General features: G+C 39.3%; 1 protein-coding gene across 1 annotated transcript in view; it reads left to right on the top strand.

Annotated features, from left to right (window-relative positions):
* LOC139693315 (protein couch potato-like) overlaps positions 1–24,516 on the top strand; it is a 280,979-nt gene that overhangs the window by 174,135 nt on the left and 82,328 nt on the right. The gene's annotated exons all lie outside the window — the stretch shown is intronic.

Raw genomic sequence — 24,516 nt, 5'->3', positions numbered from 1 at the left:
ATTTTTGATTCACAGCTTCAAAGTTTTAAGGTGACCCAAAAATCCTTAATTTCTTAGGGTTGCTGAAAGTGGGCATTGTTCAAGGGTCTTGATCGCCAAGTGTGAATTTCTCAATTCGGAGTCATTTTCTGTTTATATATTTTTATATCCCTTAATGCCAGCTTAAAGGGGACCTAAGGGTTTGCTGTGTTGGGTGGGGGGAGCTTGGGGGGAGGAGGGGAGCCAAGATGGGCCTCGTGGGAAGGAATGAGATCTCAGTCGAGGAGTGCGAGGCAAAAAGTAGGTCTCTGAATGAGATGGTTCCGCGATATTTGCCGTCGCGAGAAGAACACCACCATCCCTGATGGCTCACTCTTCCCTTTGGGAGGACAGAAACGGGAAGGCACTGAGAAATCCGTTCGTTCGACTGAACGAGGGGAATCCTTCGTTTACTCAACCGAAACAAAATCTTTCGCCGCGAGGAACATATTCGGTCGGGTCGACAAATCACCCCGTGTGGCTTTACACCCCCTCTATCACAGCATCACAACATGCATTCTATCGCATTTTCTGTCTACTTATCCTATTAAGTTGTTCTCACAGACGACGTAAACATATCAATCGTGTTCGTACTAACGTTTTAACATTTGGAAAAAATTCAAATAATTCATGTCATGTAACAATTTCTCAAAGAGGTCAATGGTGAGGTCTTGAGTGAAGTTTAGGGGTGTGTAACCACTTCATTTTTGCGTTCTCCTCTTGCACCAATCAGATGTTGCAGTACGGATCCTAACTAAGTACGTTTAAATAGTTCTGAAGGAAAAAATGCTTACGAAAAATGCTGTCCCGGAAAGAAAATTTTAGTTCAGGTGGGATAGTACTTGTTTTGAGTACGTTATCAAAGTGCCTGCTATAGGTATGTGCAATTTAATCGATAGGTTAAGAAAATTTTATTGATTGCTAACAGAAATACCTTTATGATCGAGTAAAATTATTATTACTTTAATAGAAAAGTTTAAATGATAAAAACTGTGAACGGATCCTGAATTTGATAATTGCTTTAAGTATGAGGAACATTAGTCGTGACATTTAAATGCATTTCGTTCGAACGGTTGGTTGTCTTCTTCGACCTTTCAAAATTCAAGTCCTCCTCCGTTCAGAGGGGTGGTTGCTTCGAGTCTCGGTGCAAGAAATATCCTCACCCATACTTTCTACCCTTGGCACCCGCGGGGATTCCCGTTTACCGAACACCATTTTTTAGGCATTCATTCATCCTTACCATCTCCAAATCTCAGTGTACAGGGTTTGTATAAAGAGTATCGGGAACAGATTCGGAAAACTACGTTTACCTGTGTTTCAGGTATTGCTACAATGTCTCAAACTTCTTCAAAGTACATCCCTTGAGTGTCGACGGACTTTTATGAGCGGCTTTTCCTCGACTTGAAGGCTCCCTGGTTGGCGGATTCCCGGAGGTCCTTAAGGATACGAGTGTAAGCTTCTTTGGCGGTACTTAGGGTCCCATATTGGTGGTGTCCTCAGAGGGAGGATTTCACTTTTGGGGATAGGATATAGTCTATTGTGCCAAGTCGGGACTCAAGCCAAGGGGGTTGGGGAATCGTCGCGATGTCATTGCCGATGGTCTTTGTAGGTAGACGCTCAAATCTGCTCTCGGTCGTCCGGCAAGACCTTCAGGAGGAGTTAGGTGAATATTTTTCGTATTTTCAAATTTTCAGGTATAATGGTGCGTGTACTGTCATCTCATCAATGCCAATACGTCCTGCGGTCATGCGCACACTTAATCGACGGTCTAAATTCAGCACTTCACGCATACGTCGGGGAAAAATTGTTTCCGATAATTTTTATAAAACCCTTTTCTTACCTTAATTAACTCCAGTTCAATTCCTAACGCATCCCTCGTTAACATCCTAAAAAATCCTCCCTCCATCTAATCCCTTTACGATGCGCTTCTTTTCGTATGTGATTGACTTGCGAGCAAATTTCCTCCTCTACGCTCCCTAATGATAGACACATTCACATCCAATATACAGTCCAAATACAGACGCAACCCTTTCCACCTTTCCTGTTTAATACTCTTTGACTCTAACACGTAACATCACCTTCGGGCGTCTCCAGAATATCCTTACTGCGGCTTTCTCATGATTAATTCTTCCCATATCGATCCCGTGATGTGTTCAGCAAGAACTGTAATCACTTTCCAGACTGGCACACTAAATATTTATCATCCGTAATTCCATTTACCGGAGTTGATCACCTCCCTGCCTACCTCCATGACTTCCGGAATATCTCTTCCTTGTTCGTGGTAGACGTAAGCTCCTCTGACCTCTGCAATCTGATTACTGCGTGTGTTTGATGTAATAAAATAATGTGTTCATCTCTCTCTACAAAAAACCTATAGTCCATTTCTATAAATCTGAATATTATCTTCCAATAATTAGTTATTTATTTGATATCAGATGAATTTCGAATAGACTAAGATAATTCAACTTTTTATCCATGAGATTAGACGAGTTCCACGCTAATACCAAACTCAGTAATCCTATAATTTAATGAAAAAATGGCGTTTAATGTTTGTTTATATCAGTTTTGTAAAAATAGTTATACCACTCTATTACAATAGTTTTTTTCCGCAAGACTGGATTATTTTTCAATTTCTCGTCACCCATCCAAATTCATTCGTTCATCCCTTCACTTCTCCCCAAATACGAATCGAAGATGGCATGAGTCACTTTCTACTTCAACCTGCTGATATTTATTTGCTTACAAAGTTGTCCACGCTCATGAATATTACCAATTTATAGTTATAGAGAAAGAATAAAATAACAACAAGGGGCGGATTAATAGAAACATCAACAAGAACAGTCGTACCGAAGGATCAAGAAATTGGAGGGTTTAAGTGTTCTAGTCACTTTTTGGAGAGATGAGATAGGGTTCAGGGTAAATGGCTCAGCTCAGGGAATACCGAAGTTTTAAATCAGTTTTAAACCTGCGATTGGAATGATTAGAGATGACCCCATGGTGGAGTCTGTGAACATACACAGGAGTGTGCTGAAATGAGGGATTCGGAGTCTCGCAAATTTACCCAAGAAATTAGATACAATGATAGGAATTTTGAGAACAGTTGGAGCTGACATCGACCGCATGAGAGAGCAATACGAAATCATTGGAAGTAACAAAGTTGAAACGCACAATTTTGGTACGCGGAGATCTGTTATTTCAGTGAATTGGTATAGGAGACATAGGAGAAACATGAGTTTATTTTTCACTGCCTGGTTATAGTAAGAGAAATTTAGTTAACTTTCTGTTAATATGCCATGATCATTGATTTAAGGGAACATGGCTCAGGGTCATGGAGTTAATGGTGTGGTTTAAGTTAATAAAGGAATTTTTAGGGAAATGGCACTGGACTTATTTGTTTTGAGGTTAAGTTTCCCGAAATTGCAGATCGAAGATCTTATTAAGACCATTCTTAAGATCGATTCATTTAGTATCACTATGTTTTACACTATTCATCTTGCAGTTCTCAGCAAAAACAGGGTGTAACCATGTGAGGAAGAAGCTATGAAGGCTAGGTCATCGATGTAAATATTAAAAAGATATGGTTCTTGGATGCTACTTTGGAGAACTTCTTACGCTATGTATGACTAAGTGAATAAGATACCAGACAGTATTACCCGCTCTTCTGTAACTAAGAAAGCTAAAAAAGAGCTCATAAAAATTGCATGTAGATTAAACTATCGATCAAATACCTAGGTTTTACAATCACTAAAGGCCCCCACGTACGTGAAATATGCGGGTAAGCATATAAAATAATTGGGATTAATTGGACACAGACAAACAACAATTTGGGATTTGTTGGCAGAAGTCACTCCAAGGTCAAGGAACGTTGTTGCCACGCTCTTGCAAGGCTTCATTTAGAATTTGCATCTAGTTTATGGGATGCAACTGAAAAAGGCCCCATTCGGGAAATTGAGAAGGTTCAACGTAGGGAAACCCGTTTCCTTATTAACTATTGCGATAAAACGAAAAGCGTCACCGAAATGCTTATGGAGTTGGGGTGGGATAAATTAGAAGAGGGACGATTCAATGCAAGATTGAAATTACTAAATAAATTCAGATCCGCATGTTTCAGCACCGAGGTCTCGCAAATTATTCGCACTCCAACATACATTGGTCGCTTGGATCATATATATGAAATTCGGGAAAGAGATGTTAGAAATAGCAAACGCAAGGACTCCTTCCCACGGACAATACGGGATAGCAACTGCAGGGTTGTAGATAGTAAACATTCCACTTGCCACCTTCAGTATCTAGGGAATAGTCAGTTCTACTCACATGCATACACTTTCACTAATCTCGTGTGTTTTGCGTTCAAAACCATTCCCGGATGATCGCATGTGAATGCTATTAAAGAATGTAGTGCTCGTCAGAGTATTACTTGCTCTGCTTTGTTTGCTCTTAAGTGTTTGTTCCCTGCCATTCCTCGTTTCTCTCTGGGGGGGGTTAGGGGGGCTTCCCGCTGCCTGCAGCGTTGTGTCGCATTCACTACACCTGCGTCTTTCGGGGGTGGAGGCTATAAGTTGCATGTCAATGTGACAGTAGAGTTGCCCCTTCTTGCTTTTCAAATTCCACGTTATTGGATAGATTTATATTAAATTTGTATGGGCATGTGTGTGTTGGTTGATAGTTTATGTATTTTCATGCGTGTGGGTTGGGAAGGTTTTCGAAGTGTGGTCCGAAAAGTTTCCGACCTCAAAATTTTCAGACCAAATTTCTTGTATCTTTGTTAGGTCGGAAACTTTTCAGACCACCCATAAAAATACGAATCTGTGGGTTTGAATGAATATGTTGGTGTTGCATGTAGTTTTATTCTCTTTTACGTTTGGTGAACTATCCCCCCCACCACTACACGCCCCTACGGCGGCTTGCAGGGTATTACGTAGATGTACGAATATGAACGGCTGACTGCGTTGAGGTAGCCGACTTCTAAGTTTGATCGGTCTGAAGGTAAGTCATATTGGTTGCCAGTCAGAAAGGGAGACGTGAAATGAGATAAATAAAATATTAAGATCATGCCCATGAATTCCACGCTTTTTGTTTAATTTGTGCAGTTGCTTAATGGATTATAAAGATTCGAAGTAAGTCTCTTGAAAAACGGAAGAAAGAACGGACAGCAAAGAGGTGGGACGATGGTTTGAGAAGTCGGTTGCAATCCAGATTCATGTGTGGGGATACGCCCATTGGCAGATTTGCGTTGAGTGTAGGAATGTCTCGAGAGAAAATTATGTAGTTAGTAGCAGCCTTCAATTAGCGAGAGGGGGAGGTGGTAATAATTATAATTTTAAATATTAAAATGTCTCTTCGCATAATTAAAACAAATATTGTGCTCCCTCTTTCTCAATTGTTTCTCTCTCCATTCGAATTATATCTAAAATTCCCCAAAGCCTTTGAGATTAAAATGCCTAATAGACGTTGCCTCAAAATCATTATACTTATTTTGTGTTGGCATACGTTTAAGTGCCATTGATTTTACCGCAGCGCTGTAATGAAATATTCAAGATGTAAGACGCTGTGTCAGGCGTTACTGGGTGGAAGTCTTTCGAGCTAAGCGTAAATGAAATAAGAATAACTTTGCTACTTCCAATAGAATTTTTTTTTTTGACAACCATGGTTTCATCGCAAGGCAACATCGTCAGGATCTCCCTCCATTTCCGCCAAATATCCAAAAAATGTAGACTTTGCGAAAAAATTTTAAACTCGGTTAAGGCTAACTAAAAATACTGAAGCATAAAAGAAAAACAATGTAGCCACTAGTGAGAAAGTGTATTTTCGGCGAGATGAGAAGAATAAAATCGCCAAAATTCCGGAGATATCGGCAGTAGGTTAGCCCATTGTGGTCCCACCTCCCATTCATTACATAACGGGTCATTTGCCCGTATTAAGCCGCCTGGGTGCATTGCAGGCTTGCTTCTACAGGACAGGCATATCGCTATCACACTCCAGGGATCCCATAATGTGTCAAATGCATAAAAGGACGAAATATTTCTATGTTTATGGGCAAAAACGGAAAGGAGGATGAGGTCACCCAGTGTGTACTAAGCTCTATTCAGTGCGCGTGTGGGTATGCATGTGCGGGGCATACAATCAAGAGGGGGCTTCCTCTTTTTGTTTGGAATACCACCATTCACCGTTTCCCATGGCGTTCTAGCAACAAGAAAACACCACGGTTATCAAATAATACGGTTGAGAGCTAAATTAATCAAGAAAGTATTTTCCGCATTAACAATTGATGCCGCAGATACGACATTGACGTAATTAGAAAAAAAATTTAGTTTTGTTAAAAACTATTTTTAGGTTATCAATTTAATATTTTTCCAAATTGAAAAAAAACATGAAAATGAAAGAAGTAAGTTTGTTATTCCACACACAAATATTTTATTTAAAACACGACCGTGGTTTCGACGTTGTACGTCATCATCAGATCAATCGGACTTTATGATGAGGTCCAGAGTCGAAACCTAGGTCGCGTTTCTTTAAACGAAGTGTGTGTATGGAAATATTAAGCTATTTCTTTTATTTCAATATGCTGTGTACATTCCATAAAGTTACGCCGGAAACAGCAAATTTTAAAAAGACATGGCGAAAAAATTGTTTGCGAATGAAGCGATGTAGTCAACTTCCAGTTTCGATTCCGAAATATTTGGGTCACACAAAGAGTCCACCCATAAATGGTGGACTCTTTGTTGAAATTGTGCGTCACTTAACGTGATTAACCAAAATTTCAGATATTTATTTTGACTTTCATGTCGGCAACAAAACATTGACTTGATAAATAACAAATGTTATGGATACAATTTTTACGTGACTAAGAGGTTTGACATCACCAAGATGAAATATACGTTAAATTGCAAAATCTAAATATCTTGAAATGTTTCGCACATATTTTCTAACACCCTGTGTGTAATTATAATGAATTACAATGTAGTAATTGCAAACTAGAATATTTTTACGTCACCCTTTCCCAAAAAATCTTAATGAAAAGGTCATGTTTTTGCCTTCACCAAAGCCTTATATGAATGTATTGCCAGCGAATAAATCATGAGTAAAGAGCGTATAATGAGTTGGTGCCACTTTAGATTTCGAAATTATTTACATCACCTTCAATTTTATTTCATTCTGCGTATTTAATTTGCAAATTAAATGTTTTTGTGAGGGTTGAAACTTACGATCATGTGAGGAATATGTCATAAGAGCGTATTTCAGGTTCAATTTCCTTATTTTATTTCCTTATTATTATGTACAACGGCACATCTCCTTGCCTATCCTAATAAAAGCCAAAATTCAAAACTACAACAATTCCCTTTTCATCTCCGTATACTTACTTCCTTCCTTCATTCCTTCAACATACTGTATCTATCCTATTCCTGTTCCTTCCTATGTTTGCCTAGCGTTGTTCTCTCTATCACACTCTTCAACATCCCATAGCCAATTAAAACGCTCTGAATCCATCTTTCCTGCCGCCTTTGAATTTCTCCCAACAATCCCCTCTCGTCCCCTTTCACCATACCCAGCACCTCCTCATTTGTTTTCCTTTCTGTCCATTTCATCTTTTCCATCAATCTCCACATTTATATTTCAAAAGCCTCCAATCTATGCTTATCGTCTTGCGTTTAATGACCATTTTAACATCATGCATAGAGTTAGACCTAGTTATATCTAATTAGACTAAATACAAACAAATATATATACATCTCAAGGCAGTTATTTGGGATTTTACGACTACATCTATTGATATGTAAACGAAAAATTTTAAATTTTTATCCATGTTAAAAGTTCAGCATTTCCATGGTAATCAGTGGATGACCCAGTCAGAGTAATTTAGCGTCATCCCCCGCTGTCTTTGAACAACTAGCTGTTTTTATTTTTACGTAATTTTTTCAATGTTTGTGGATGTCAGACGTTGACGGTTGAATGTTCATACAATTCGAATTTTAAGTTAAAATTGACAAATAATTTGGTTGCTTCGGAATTCTAACGGCCACGTTTGTTTGGAAGTTCTTTCACGTTCCTTCGAAAATTGCTTTCAATGAATTAACGCCGTTCCTCCGAACGCGTACGGTTACTCTTCTCCCACCCTCGAGTCCCTCCAAACTCCTCGCCGCCTCTCTGCATCGCCCCCGACCTCCTCAACCCTCGCGGCCTCAATCTCCGCGAGCCCCCCCCCCCCGCAAACCTCAACCTCAAATGCACTCCGCTCCGGCGGAGAGTCACCTCCGGTCGCCGGAGATCACCATCCGCTCGACCCCGTCGCTCGAGATGACACATTCCGGGACACACGCCCGCGGCAGCGCGGGCACTATTTTTACAACCTAATGGGATGTGAAATGTAAAAATGTAAGGAGAAAACATGGCATTGAAGTGCCACTTTTCCTTGTTAAAAATGGTACCGTCAAGGCTCCGTAAAAAACATGGTAAATAAATCCTGCTCGTCTACATTTGCATGTAGAACTAAAGAATATTTTTTTCACTTCTATAGACGAAAGGAGCATGTATATGTGATGTATATTAATGCCAGAATGTGGGAGAGGAAGGTTCATATTGAGTGGGGGAGTTATTGTAATTGTCACCTGGTTTCAAACGAGAACTCGAGTGTTCCGGTAAATTGTACGTAAGAGGTTTTCGGAGATTACCTATCACATAAATTTTCTTTTCTTGAGATTAAAATGCTAGTGGAGACGGTGAATCCAAAGCATGCGCTAGTTCTTGCATCTTAAGTATACCTACCTCCTTCGCTTTACAACTTACGTGATCAAAATACAGCTACTCGAAAGAAAGTGTCGTTCTTTTTCACATTATTGATGCATAAATATGTTTAAATTTATTTAAAAAGGACAGGGTTTTTACAAGAAAAAAATGTTTTCCTTTGACATGAGATACACATATTTGAATCCGAGAGGAAATTTTCTCTCGCACGTAGAACTCAGCATATTTACCAGGAACAAGTTTTACACATATTCCGGGGGGTTGGGAGGGATGGGGGTATGAGGGGGTGTCATCCACCCGCCCTCGTATGGAGAGCCGCGCCCTTTACCCCGGAGTGAGCGGGCCTCCGTCCTGTTTACTCTCCTCGAGAGGCGTCTCCCTCCGCCCTCTGTCCGTCCGTCCGTCGCATCTCTCAATTAAGCGGGGCCATCTATATGCAAATGAGGGCGTTTGGCTGGGGGGGGGGACGTGGGGGAAGGGGGTTAGCGGGCGGTCGGCAGTGCGGGAGCCTCTACCTCCTCTGTTTGCACTTCGGTGAGCGCGAGTAGTGTCCCAGTCAGTCCATAGGTGTCGTGAGTCGTGCATTTAGCGGGCGCCACTCATGCACTCATGTGTCGCTTCGTTGACGCCGCCGAAGGAGGAACGCTTGCACCCTTCCAGGATATCAGTTGACAATCCTTGCACACACACAAATATATATATATATATATATATATATATTTATATGTAACATTTGCACGGCACAATAGAACACAAAATAAAATAAATAACACGGAAAAGGGCACTGACATCTGGTAAAATTTAGGCTTTCAGCCTTTGAAGTTTTCCTCAGGTTAGACTTTGTTCTATTGTGCCGTCAAAATGTTATATTGCTCTCGTGAGTGCTTTTACATCATCGATATATATATATATATATATATATATATATATATATATATATATATATATATATATATGCATACAGGTGGGTCGCGGTAGTCCAGGGGGTTGAGCGTTGGACTGCTGACCGGAGGGTCCCGGGTAAGGCACTCTGGGCACCTGCAGCTTCACCCAAGCTGTGTAATTTTCCGGGTACCAGATCTTCCTGGGAAACCATAACCGGCACAGGGAAAGGAACTGGCCCCCCTACCCTGATGTGTGAATATTCACACGCCGTATATGGCTTAGTACCTGGTGAACTCTACCTTCACCTACCAAACCGACCATCGGGTTGATTACTGTGTTTATGGTTTATATATATATATATATATGTGTGTGTGTGTGTGTGTGTGTATGTGTGTTGGTGTGTGTGTATACACACATATATACGAGGGTCATCCGGAAAGTAGTACCCGTTCGTGAAATAAAGACACAAAAGTAAATATTAACAAACATAAAAAATTTTATTTGAAAGAGGATACTTTAAACTACTTCTCAACATAATCTCCAAGCAAATTAAGGCATTTGTCATAACGTGTGACAAGTTTCTGTATTCCTGCTGCATAGTCCTTCGCCGCCAGCTCATTGAGATACGCGAGGGACCCATCTTGCACAAATTTTTGCATAATGCAGATGGTGTTTAACAATTTCATGAACAATTGTTCGAGAAACATTGGGAAAATGCTCACAGATGTCATCAATTGTGACGCGCCGATCGTTCCTCACGAATTCGTCAACTGAGCTCACCAGTTGGTCTGTAATGACAGACGGTCTCCCCGAACGCTCATCGTCGTGTGTGTTCCCCCTCCCCATGTTGAAGTTGCGACACCACCGCCGAACAGACGACTCGTCCATTACATTGTCTCCATACACCTCCTTTAATTGGCGATGAATATCACATGGGCGAACGTTTCTTGCATTGAGGAATTTAATCACTGCCCTCACTTCACAACTGGCGGCGTTCTCAATTTTTTTAAACATTGTAAACAATCACAGAAACAACACAGGCAATGCTAGCGTCACGCAACTTGGCTCAGAGAAGGCAGACAAGCCACTGAAGCTATCTGACCTCGTCCAGCGGCTACTCGCGTCGTCAGCACTTCATGCGGCACGAACGGGTACTACTTTCCGGATGACCCTCGTATAAAGCATATGTGACAGTCTCCCGGATGAGAATAATAATGTATGTATATGAAGTTAGCACTGGAGAACAGAGACAAAAACACGGAAATGCACAAAAAATAAAATAAATTCACTCGTTTCGATTTATCGGTGGTACAAGTCATCTTTCTCAAGGAGGAGAAAAAAGGAACTCTTTAGGAATATCATCATGTATATATATATATATATATATATATATATATATATATATATATATATATATATATATATATATACACATTTACATACATACATATACATATTTATTTATAAATATATTAACACTACCGAATTTTTCCCCAATTTAGCATTAATTGTATTTACTATAATCTTTTTTTTTGTACTTTATTTCAAATTTTCCTATAATCACCACATAAATGTCTACACTTTTTGGTGTACTGGTAGTTCAGTTATTTTTTGAATGTAAATGACGAGGGATTTGGTGGATTAAGGGACACCCAAATCTCAATCTCCCCCCAATAAAGACGTTTTCTTATTATTATTATTTTTATTCCTCAGAACTAATGTCTCATTTACGACCTGGTTCCATATTGCGTTTCGCCCCCGGGCATATTTCAACTGTTTTGTCCCATCTCGCGTGTGGGAGAGAGAGTCGTTGGCATTCGGTCGGTCGCCCTGGCGGTGCCTCTGACGAACACCCGGCGCCGCCGCTGCCGTGGCGAGTGCTCGTCAGAGGCGAGGTGAGCTCCGCCGAGTAGTGCCGTCTGCATTTATCGGATATCGACGATCCGCCCGCGGGATATTTCTCAACGTGTTGGCGGGGCATTGAAGATTTATTTATGCGGATAGAATCAATAAAATGTATTCCTCGTAAGCGAGGAGGGTCGATGTTTTAGTCACGAATTTATTTCGTGCGATGTGCTAACATTTTCTGGTTTAGTTGTACACTTCCCACCGATCTCTTTTGAGAAACCTAAGCACGTAGAAAAGTGAGTAGCTTATGCGTTACGCAAATGTAATCCATTTCCATCGCAATTTTATCGTGAGCTGCTCTTTTTGTCTCAAAATTGTTATGACTAATATTATTTATATAATTTTACAGGACTGCATTGTAACTAAAAATGAAGAAAAACTTAAATTTTTAATTGCATGCTTGGTATGTAATCACCCCCTGCCATACATCCTAGTAGTTACTTGCAGAGTGCCATGTAGGAATGGGAATATGAGGAAAGTAGTGACAATACGTGTCCCAATCCGCTCCGACGCGCTCAGTTGTTCAGTCAGTTGCCGGTGTAAACATGAGCGCTGGTAGAGGTGTCGTCAATTAACTTCCAATCTCCCCGCCCCCTCTCCTCCTCCCCTTATCCTGTCCTCCTCTCCCTCCCGAGGGCCACTTACTCCCGGAGAGGACCAAGGCGTGTGCGAAGAGATCCCCATGGTCACTCTTTCTAATCCGACAGCTCTCATAGAATTGGCGCTGAGGAAATTGAAATTATTCGTTGTTCGGTACTGGACAATGGAATCGAAATGTGAGATCAAATCCAAAGCGGTCAAACGGAGCGTACTTCGGGAATTTCTCACTCTCTCTTCTCACTCTGCTTAGCTATAAACCTTAGAAATACCTGCTATAATCCGTATCTCAATTGAGATTTACTGATCAAAAGAGATGATTGATAGTTTGATAAATAAAATGCTACCTATTTTTTTTAAATATGGTTTCCGTTGGCTCTTGATCGGTTATTTTGTGCATTCGAATTGTACAAAGAAAAAATAAACCAATGCTAATCAAAATAAGACTAAAATTGACCCAATTAGGATTGCACGATCATCAAGTATCAAGTATAAAACATTAGAACAATTTGTCAAAAACTTGTAACTCTCACGAGATCGCTATGAATTAATGGGCGGATAAAGGGTTAACTATTTGTAAGACTATCGAATTGGGATAGAAGAAAGGAATTAGTAAGTTAAATTTGGGCAAATGGGCAGTTAGTTGTGCCAAACATGCATGATTAATGTGAACTTTGCATTGGCTTTGACTTCATACGCTATCGTATTCCAGTTGTTGAGTCTTGAGCAATATTGGTAATACGTTTGAAAAAGAGATATTAAAGATACAAATCATTATATGAGCAATAGGAACTCTCTTGATGAATAATCTGAGATTAGTGATAAGGAGACGTATGTATAGGACATATGCAGACGAGCAATTTCCAATTGTGAAAAAACTTTGGACGGGACATCAGTCGATAGATGTGAGGTCAAATAGCTAGAAAATGCAACTTGGAGAACGAGAAAATCTCGCCATACAGCAAGAAAACGAGGGACTAGACTCAACGGAGGCACCTAAAGCCCCCATCAGTGGCCAGGGCCCTCGGATTCCACTTCCAGGAATGGCGGACGAGGTGGGAATGAGGAAAATGAGCAACACAGTTGGCGTAGGTGTGTGATAAAAAATAAGATCTTCTCACTGAGCTTGCATAATGGTGAGGCATGCTCTTAGATGTAGAAATGGCACGATCAAGTCAATGTTTTCCCGAAGCGAGTGCGGATTCAGATCATAATTTAGATTATTAAGCGCAAAATCAAATACAAGAGTATTAAACTGGTAGGAATGATAAGGAAATATAGTGCCAAAGATTACCCGAGGCGAAAAAGAACGAATTACAGGAAATTGCTATATTTTGTAACCGGTCAAGGGCTGGGTCGAAAAGGAAAGTTGATGACAAATGATGAAAGAAAATGAGATGACAAAAGCCGTAAATTGAGAATTGGGAAGGAAAATAGGAAAGGTCTACGGAATCTATGGATCGTAGGAGAGATTTTTAGATACAATACGAAAAACTTCAAGGTAGAGTCATTAAGTCAGTTATTTGAGATTTAGGAAGAGAATATGAAGTTGAGGTAAGCTTAGCATCAGAAAGTACTTGATGTCCCGTATGAGAAAGTACTAAGTGATATGAATAAGACATGGGCTGAGGGAATAGAAAACATTCCTTTTTAAGTACTCAATTGTTTCGGAAAACACGAAAGTAAATGTTTTTTATCGGGTCATATCATATATGTTGCGGATTGCGGATTAGCACAAATTACTGTCTCATAAATGAGACAAGAATTTGATCAAAATAATTTGTCACGTCGTTATTAAATCCCATTCCAATAGAGTTAAAGACATTAATATGCGAAGACTGTATGACAGCAAGTTTGACTTTGCACGCAGCAAAGATAACACTCAGAAATCCAAAATAATGTAAAAGATTGCTGATGATTACTCATGGGAAGATTAGTGTTGGATTCGGATAAGGGATGGAGATGCATGATGCCATTGTTTTAAAGAAGTCGTTGACATTAAGGAACATAGAATACAATCAGGACTCTTTGCTTCTTTGTTGGGACTCGAGACGGTAAATTAAAGATTAAATTGGTTAGTATTTATTTATGTCTTACGAAGGTAGGAGCATGGGACTAATAGGTGAGTTACCCGAACCGAATTAAAGTAATTCAATCAATCGGATTGGATCTTATTCAAATCATTTTGTTTCATCATGAAGTCAAATAATATTTCGTAGTAGGTTGGCCGTTGTTTGAAATTTTTTATGTATATTTACAAAATCTATTATCATAAAAGAGTAAACAGTGAAAACTAAATAATGCTCACACGTGATAAATGAAGTATATACGCTCGTGAGTAAGCTCAACCAACCCACTTCTCATGAATTCACAAAAAAATACTTTCCCAATACAGCTTATACGCATTTGTCAAGCGATACCAATTCAAATACCTACATATATACTATCATAGATATATCACACTATGTTGCTTCATTCTTGCAGTTTAAGAAGAGGATATGCATGCTCCTCTAACGATTATGATACTCATTTGTTTCCTAATAAGTCAAATTTCACTGGCATGTCATATTTTTACATTGATATAAATCAAATGTACCAGCTCAAAACTCTTCGAATAAAAGTTTTTTCTTCGTTGAATAGTCATAAGGAATAATAAATTATTACTATGCACGTATAATGGTATTTCCTATTATTAAATGGTAAATAATTAGCTCCAAACTGTTGGGAGTGGACTTTTTGGAAATTCAGCCGCTTTTTTAAAAACGTGTATTAGTGCCGTTTTATTCAAATGATGTAATATCATTGAAATAAAGTAACCAATTTATACACTGAAGATATTAAAGGCAAAATTACTCACACAGGAAAGAATAATATTGCATTGATTGACAGAATAAACCAAATCGGTCGTGAAACGTAAACAAAAATCCAACGATGTTCTCTATACAATTCCAACAAGGTAATACTAAGTTATGATAATGTCACTGAAGACAAGAAACGCTCGACGTAGTTATTGTATAAAGAATGACTTTCTTTCAATGCAACAATTTCAGAGTGTAAAAATCATTCGCCTTGGGCGAATGATTTTTACACTGTGAAATTGTTGCATTGAAATGCACATTAGCGGATGAATCCGTTAAAAGTTACTGTTGCGGCATCTCCCGCAGTTTCTTTGGAATGACTGTCTTGTTCCACTAAAAATCACGATAGACCAGCTTGAACGAGTGAAAAACTTTAAGTGCAAAGTTAGTTGTTTTAAAACTTTCCCGAATGTCACGGAAGACCACAAGCTATAAAGGTATTCACGCGTATTTTTGAATCTTCTGAATCTGCATTTCAAATTAATCAGACCGCAAAAGAGTGTCTTGAATAGTTCTCAACTTATGACAATGTGATAATTTTGGTTGTCGTTTAATTATTAGTGCATCTAGCTAATTGACGAGACATTATTTTCGTCAACAGCTAAATTTCAAAGGCTAAAATAATTTCTTTCGCAATATTTCAATTCCGAATTCATCGATTGAGTGATTGATCATGCCGGGTCAAACTTCTTGAATCGGTGAGCGGCCATATTGTTCGACTAACTTTTACTTGAGTCCCTTACTAGAGGTTTCATCTTGGGCAATGTAAACTGTAAGTTCAACCTTAATAATGGTCATATTGATGAGTCATGAGACACTTTTTATGCCTATCTAGCAGTTGAAGCTTAACTGGGAAACTAACAGAATAATCATTCAGGCCTTTATACATTCCCAATTAATGATTGACGCAGAGGTGTTTTACATTTCGGCGAAATATTCTTTAAACAGGTCAACGATTTTAACAGGAAACTTTAAACAGGCCCATAATTCTATTTTTCAAGAAATCTTACGAATTTTTTTGCAAATTTGTCATGTAATGCTATTTGTTGCTTGATGAATAGAAATGCTATTTTTATGAAATTTCTAAATAGAGAGGAAGGACACTATTATTACCCAACAGTTTTCAAAAGACTCTCTTCTAAAAATATATGTGGTTGAGGGCTTTACTGGCATAAGAATATGGACAAAGTCCATAACATGTATGATACTTACGTGTATTTTTCTCAATGTATTAGTAATTCAATAATCACATCAATAAAAGTGCGATTTTTTAAAGTAAACCAAGTCACCAATATTCGAAGCATAGAATTTAAAACGAAACCTGCACGTTTATGAGCGGAGCCAACGAACGTAACGACTTGATTATTAAAGATTCCGTTGAGAAAATTTGATATCTCCTATCGTAATTTATTACGAGAGTTCTTTTTGTTCCCATTCCAAGTCTCTCTGCTTCTCCATTAATTTCTTTTTCATTCAACGGCGTCTCACATCCTTTTCCGACTTGTTAGCGGCCCGAACCGTTTGTAACGGAGAAATTTCAATTTAATTTGAGTTAATGACCACTTCAGGCCGCTAAAACCATGGCTTTTTTATGCACTCTTTAAGAATTAGTATTGTCACATGGCTGTCTTAGAAATAATTTTTTCTAGTGCATAATTAATTCCGCCCAAAGTACTTACTTTCTGCCGAACTTGTGCTGTTCCAATTATAATATATGTATCTAATCGCTCGCAGGCGAACAGATCATCACTTTAATTACTTTCGGACGAATTTATAACAGTACCGACCCAGGAAATACGTCACGAATGACCTGGTTGAAACTGGTTGTTTCAGTAATGCTATCCGATTAAATTAGTACTTCGAAAATAGAAACTCTAATACCATACCTCGAAGAATTTGTAGCTTGTTGGAAGAGTATGGGATTAAATCCTTCATAAGGAATAAACCACAAAGGGAGGATCATTAATATGCAAAAGTTATCGTGAAATATTAGTATTTCGTCGGAAATACGAAAAATATTCAACATTTAAATGTAATTAATGAAGATATTGTACTCTCATAATAACTTGGAAACATGATAGCGTATATTTAATATGATGAGTTGTGCAGATTATCTAAACGTTCTCTCACGGAAAAATTGGGTTAAGCAATGCAATAAATATTTTTGGTAAATTTAAATAACTAAAATTAAACACTTCTTATAAAGCAATCCAAATTTTTTATTTTATGAAACTTAAATGTGAAAAACGGAGATAATGTCCTGTTATACAAAAACAATAACCGTGTTTAATTAGAAAAAATGGAATTTGAGACTGTCCTTAATAACTTTTCTCAGGTAAATTCATCTCGCAGGTTTAAAAGTTATTCTTATTTTTTAATAATGAACAATAAAACTGAAATAACAGATTCAGTTAATGCCATATTGCAAATTACAATTTCTAGAATCGGTATTCCCCAGCCCAATAATATTTCGATGGTTGAGAACAGATGTGGGATATCTTCCAATCGTACTGCAGCAATTCCTCGCCAGGTGGGGGTCCATACCTTTACAGTAAACGCAAATATTCTGACCCCGAGAGTTCTCCTGCAGCAGTGAGGAGTATGCTGACCAAACGAGACTGCGTCAGAAGGTTGGGTGGTAATGATAAACCTAGCTAGTTCGGCTGTTTAGGATGGGCGTGCAGCAGCAGGGTTGGTGCTGGGGTCTGGACTACCAGGGTCCCAGTCACACTGCCTTGGCGGGCGTTGAGCTATGCGCGGAGTGGGTATCGGTCGGGCGGAGGCGTGCGTGACCGGGAATGCCGCCGTTTGATTTTCGACTGGCTTTTGCCCTCCTCCCCCCACCTTTGCTCCTTCCCTCGCACCACATCACACCACCCCCACCCTCCGTCCTCACCCGTTTCGGGCCGATTTGGAAGATCAATACGCAATCAATAAGCCACCGTCAGAAGTTTCGCCTTGAATGTCGGCAACCACCAAAGTACTCGACTGGTCGACGAGGTTGCCTATACTGCAGGAAAGTCGACGGATATAGTATACACCTCGGGGTTGTGTCGTCGATAGTCATGCTGCGATTATGATGATCTCGCGATTGCGAAAGGAAAAGAAATTTTGCAATGAGCGAATTGTCGCAATGGTAATTATAGTCCAACAAATCATGAAACTGGGAAGTAGAATTGAAACTTTGGGAATGAACAACAGTGCGGAATCGAAAGTGATTTCATTGGCGTCTGGATTTGGAAATTTTCCATCACGTCATCCTACAGTGAATGACGCAAACAATTTCTCATGCCTTTAGTCATAGTTGTTGCACAAAATAAGAAGTCCATGGGCGAAGGGGGAGGACGATGAGAGAGATAATAAGCGCAGTAAATGACAATTTGCAAATAATGAGTTAGAAAATCGGTATTTTTTAAATATTTTTTTCTTTCAATACTTTTTTAAAATAAATTCTAATTTGATTTTTTTTCAACTTCCCCATTGTATCGGATAATTGTCGCGTGCATAGAAAGAAATAAATCATCGGGTTGGTTTGGTGAACTACGGACAAAATGTAATAATATTACCTCGGTACCAAAACGAAAACTTCAGGGTGAAAGTTTAGGCATGGATCCAAATAAATTTAAATAATAATTCGAGGAAAACAACCTAAGACATGAAATCATAACATTGATATGCCTTTCAAATAAATCGAATTATCTGAATGAAAAATCACCATTGCGTAACTACAGAGAAGGAAGTCCCCTATTAAGGGGAAACATCACACTGTCATGGTATGTGCTTCAACTTTTTGTGGACACTACATCAGTACTTGAATCATCGCTACTTCCAACGTATTCCACATTAACATGTTTTCGCCCATTTACTCCAACCCATTCATACGGATGCGATTATTTAAAAAAAAGTGCTCACACAGGTAATTTCAAAATAGACTCTATTCAAGAAGAACTTTGATAGAGTGAAATAGATAGGGTAAGGAGAACATAGGACTAGATTGAAGAGATAGGAGACTAATCCGCATCCTGTACATGTCTCAGACTGCTCAGGTGTGAGTGTGGGATGGAGAGTCTAGATTGGCAGTGTTAGGAAGAGTTGTAAGGCATGGGGTAAGTCGTTTATCACCGGTGCTTTTCAAGGTATATGTGGAAGAAATGATTAAAGAGGGATGAGAAGAACTGAAGATAGAAATGAAAGCCGTTGGACAATTCACAAAATTAGTTATGTTTGTGGATGACGAAGCTTATTTGCCATCCACGAAAGAGAGTACATGCATTTCTGAGTGAATGGTAAATTCAGTTCAATAGCTATGGGACGCAAACATTTTAACTAAACAAAGGTTATATGTGTAGGGCAAAGTTACTTATGAGGTTATGTATGAGATTGCGTAAAAGGCTAAGAGGAAAGCTAGTTAAACCTTGAAGTAGGAGGTGATAAAATTGAACAAATAGATAATTTTATCTATCCTGGAATTATTTTGCATCAACATGGTCAAAGCAGTATATAAATATGACGTATTGCATCAGGCAAAGAGTCTCTCACGAGGAGGAAGGAGTTGATGAAAGGGATGTTGACTAAGGAAGTTAGGAAAGGCCTAGTAAACATTTTGACGCGTAGCTTGGTTTTGTATGGCACAGAAAATTGGTGATTGAAGCAGGATAATAGACCTAGATTTAAGGCTTTTGAAAAATGACTGTGGAGAAGGATGGAGAAGATGAAGTGGACAGAAAGAAACACAAACGAAGGTGGTGTATGGTGGCCAGAAGTATGGTGAAACGGGAGGAGAGAGGATTTTTGGGGGAAATCCAAAGGAGACAGGAAAGGTGGAATCAAAAAATTTTGATTGATGATAGAATGTTGAAGACTGTGATAGAGGAGAGAATATTGTGAAAACGAGGAACAGGCAGGAATAGGATAGGGATGTTGGACCGAATGAAGGGTGGAAGGAAATATGTGGAGTTGTAGAGGGGCTTAATATAGTGATGAATTTAAGGTTGTGTTTTCTTGGAGAGACAAGACAATAAAAATATAAAATATTATATATTATTATTGTAATATATATATTATAATATTTATTTATATATATATTATATGTATTATATTTATTAAAAATATATTATATATATAAATAAATAAATATATATATATATATATATATATATATATATTCCTATGTAACCACGTGAAGGTGGTCGAGCGGTTAGATTGCGGGGGGCCCACACTCCTCGTGAGTGCCACTATCTACCCCCGTTTGAACCCCTGCGTGTTCTTGTCACCATCATCTAATGGGTGCCTCTCCGGCCGCCTTGCAATGGCGTCCCAAGCCACCGGCAGTGGAAGGCACATTCAAGTGACTCCTAATCGCCTTAGGAGGAAGGGACCTGTCTGCGTTCTAGTGACAGCAGTGGGTGGGACTTCATTGCCTCCTTATTTCCTTCGTATTTTCCAACTCCCGTTCATGGCGTTCATATTTGATATGCTTTCCATTCGGATTTTCTCAGTGACCTAAATGTTACCTTTTACTTAAATGTGTAGCATTTGAGATATGGAATTGGAATCTGATTTATTGAAAATTCTCATAATATTATTCGGGTCAATGTAACTTAAATTTCCCTATCGTTTCTTGTAGAATTAAACTTTGAATTAAAGAAACGAAGGAGTACTGTGTGTGTGTTGGAGGAGGATAGGGGATTGTTGGGAGCAATCGAAAAAGTGTGGGAAAGATGTTTGCAGAGCATTTTCTTTGGTAGTGGGATGTTTTAAGACGTTGATAGTTACCTGTTAGACTGTGAAAAACTAGTCAAGGGAAATCAATAATATTCAATACGTTTTTGTCCCCATTAGCCACTTTAATGCTCCTAAGGATCCGATAGTCAACTTAAAAGTACGACCCTCATGCCCTTAGAAATTCAATATTTTTGAGGTATTGTGCGATAAGTGTTTTATATCTCAGATAGGTCTCCCATATATCCAAACTGAATTATATCATTTTTCATTGGTATTGGTTGCATATTTAAATGCCTCGTATAATGCTAATCTCACTCTCTATCCGTCCGGATATTTTTCTCTTCGGGATTTTGATTTCCGGATGCGCGGACGCACACACACACTTGCACGTACGCACGCACGCACCCCCGGGGCATATTCGCATCCACTTCATGCGACCTAACTGCAACGACGCGCATTAGTTCCACGCTAAGCCCACAGGTGGAACCAACGCATCGCTCCCGTCCAGCGACATTGATACGAAACCAACTCTCGGATGAGAGTAATCCGGCCCAATCAATCAATCAATCCCCTTCAGGACGCAAGTGCGGTCCGAATAAATGAATGCTTCCTACTTCAGCCAATGATTTTAAATGCGAAAATACTTCCCAGCCGCCGAATATTTACAAATTCGTTCGAGAAAAGATACACCGCTAGTTGAGCAACACAACCCTCTTAAGCTCAACATGTCCGGAGCAACACTGACCGAACTCGGGACTCGGAGGGCACCCTTTCGGCCCGAGGGTCCGAGCCAATCGAACCCCGTCCACCCTGAGGCAGGGTCGCGAATGTATGACTGGAAAGAAAATCTCCACCCATCTCTTAACGGGAAGATGCTCTATTCTTCATGTATAAATTACGCGTATCATAAGCGTAGCGCGGTTAGTTAAGTAGTCCACTCTTAAATTCCGCTTTTTACGAATAAAAAAGTGACGGTGACCTACACTTGACAAGGGATTCGTATCTCCCTCTCATTATGCAACACCTCTCCATTCTGCACTTCCTCTCTCATTCTGCAACAGCATTTCAAACGTTCTCTCCATGGTTTTAACATATTCGTCGTTTTAAAAAAATTTTCTGTTTTACTTTCCTTGACGTGAGCACAAAAATCTTTGTTAAACCTTGAAAAATTTGATAAAATTAGTAGTCTCCGTCGTAACTTTATAGAATTTGCATAACTCATTGAAATGAAATGAAATTATTGACTTTTTAATTCCACACACTTTATTGAAAATCACGAACCAGGTTTTGCCGTTGAACGTCATCATCAGGTTTAAATGATGACGTTCAGCGTATAAACCTGGGACGCGTTTTTTTTCAATCAAGTGTGTGTAATTACAAAGTCAATAATTTCATTTCATTTCAACTTGAACCATTTTTCAGGCGGGACAGGCAGGCGTATTTTATCTCCTTTTTAGCCACTCCTTTCTGATCGGCAGTTTTTGACGCTTCTTTGCGCAGTTGGATGCCATGCAGAGTGAGGAGCGCCTCTATCCCTTTCAACGTGAAATGCCTTTTTCCTCGAGAGAGCGCTCGCTGACGAAACAGCGCGTGGATAAACGTAATCAATGCCCCGACAAAGTGCGCATTTTCACTCGTAGAGATCTTTTTAATGGCCGAATTATTTTGTGACATGTCTTTTTGGACACGCGAGGCAAGGAGACTAGCGTGACAAAGTCGAACACAATCCGCGCCTCCACGGTGGAGGCAAGACGAAAGAGGGAAAGAGAGAGAGATAGATAGATAGAGAGACACTCCCCTCTCTCCTCACCTCCATTGCATGATTGCAGTGATTGATTTGATCACCCACACCTCTGACCACCCCTGCTTCTTCTCTCAAAAAATAACTCCCATTCCTAACTCCGGGAGCCTCGTCGCGCATAGAAGACTATCGACAATATCCAGCCCCATGGTGAAACGTGTCAACCTCGATCGACCTGCTCAATTCCACTTTCTCCGTGTTTTCCTCCCCCCAAAATAAGAATAAAAGGGCGTCTATTGGCCGGTTTGGCCGAAGATAAGACGGGAAACAAAATCCTTACTTATTTTAAGGCCAGCGCTATCTCAGAAAGGAACAGCCAGCGGTTACGTGAGCAGTCTCCCTCTTCCGAATATCTCTCCCATCTCTGGTTCCCAGCCATCGATTTAATAAACTCCCTCGGGGTCGCGCGGTTGCCATGGATACAAAACAAAAGCCTTTCACAAATACTTAAATTATACCCTTATACGGGACCTTCTGGGCCTTATATACTGGAATGAAAATATGCGATTTATACTCTTAAATATCGCAGTTAGGGATATTAAGTGACCTCCTCGGCCCGAGATAAAGCACAACACCCCTCCGTCCGTTCTTATCGGCCGAGGAACGTGGGGTGGGAGGGCTTAAAAAAGGCATGTTACACCTGAGGCAGGAACGAGATTAATGGAAAAGCAATCAGCACACGGGGATGAAGAACCACTGAATATAGCACTGTATTCCGGCCAGGCAGCGTACAAAATATAAAAAGGGATGTAATATTAGGGAAAATTGAGTATTACAGCGATTTTTTAAAAAATAATGGATACGTGAGGTCTTGAAGGTCGTACTCCTGATTTTCATATCGAATTCTTGAGAGTCCTCAAGGGTCTTACATTCAGGAGGAAATGAAAAATTAAAGAAATTCTTCCAGCAATCAGAAGTTCAATTCTGCATGAAACGAAAGATATAGTGAAGATTTATTGAACCCATGACTTTTGAGGAGAATTTGCGATGAATCAGAATAAAAGGTAATTCGCGCATTTATCTATAAATTGTGGAAACTTAACGCGTTGATTTTCTTTTAAAACTGAAATTGCCTGCATTTTCTATGAGCTAACCTGCGCTGTGCATACAATAAAAAGTGTTGGAGCACGAAAAATATGTATCCAGATATTTGAAATATCTATGTGTGGCTCATGTGTGGGATGAAGTTTGGCCACACATGAGTATAGGGTAAATGAAAAAAAGGGTAAGGATACATATACAGACGAACTTACGTGATAAGTTGTTCATATTGTACATATTTATGTATCTTCGAAAACAAACGCTCTTCAGCGACGAGACAGATATATGTATAAACTCTGGTTCATAACTTTATTATTATATATAGAAAATTTAATATGAACACACAAAGAAAGGACGTGAACAAATATTTTTGACGTTTCGACGGGCAGGCCTTCATCATCAGAATCTAAAACTGAAGCGCCAAATATATTTGTTATTGTCCTTTATATATATATATATATATATATATATATATATATATATATATATATATATAAAATATATATTTCTGGGTCGCAGTAGTCCAGGGGGTAGAGCGTTGGACTAATGACTGGAGGGATCCGGATTCGATTCCCGGGCAAGTCTATAGGCACCTGCAGCTCCACCCAAGCTATGTGATTTTTCGGGTACCAGATCTTCATGAGGCACAGGGATAGGAACAGGCAACCCTACTTTGATGTGTGAATTCCACAGGCCTTCGGGCATAGTATTGGGTGGACTCAACCATCACCTACCAAACCGACCTTCGGGTTGATTACTGTGTTTATGGTTATGGTGTTTAAATATATATATATATATATATATATATATATATATATATATATATATATAACATATCCCAGTATTCATTTATCCCCTAATATAAAATATATTTTTGTTAGAGTATGTGTGCGTATAATGTTTTAATTAATTGTTCATACATAATTTCGATTGGATTTGAAT

The sequence above is a fragment of the Hetaerina americana genome, unplaced genomic scaffold, assembly GCF_022747635.1.
Source record: "Hetaerina americana unplaced genomic scaffold, ioHetAmer1.1.p SCAF_46, whole genome shotgun sequence".
Classification (NCBI taxonomy): Eukaryota; Metazoa; Arthropoda; class Insecta; order Odonata; family Calopterygidae; genus Hetaerina; species Hetaerina americana.
Note: the sequence above shows the minus strand (reverse complement) of the source record. Positions and strands in the feature narration are given on the sequence as shown.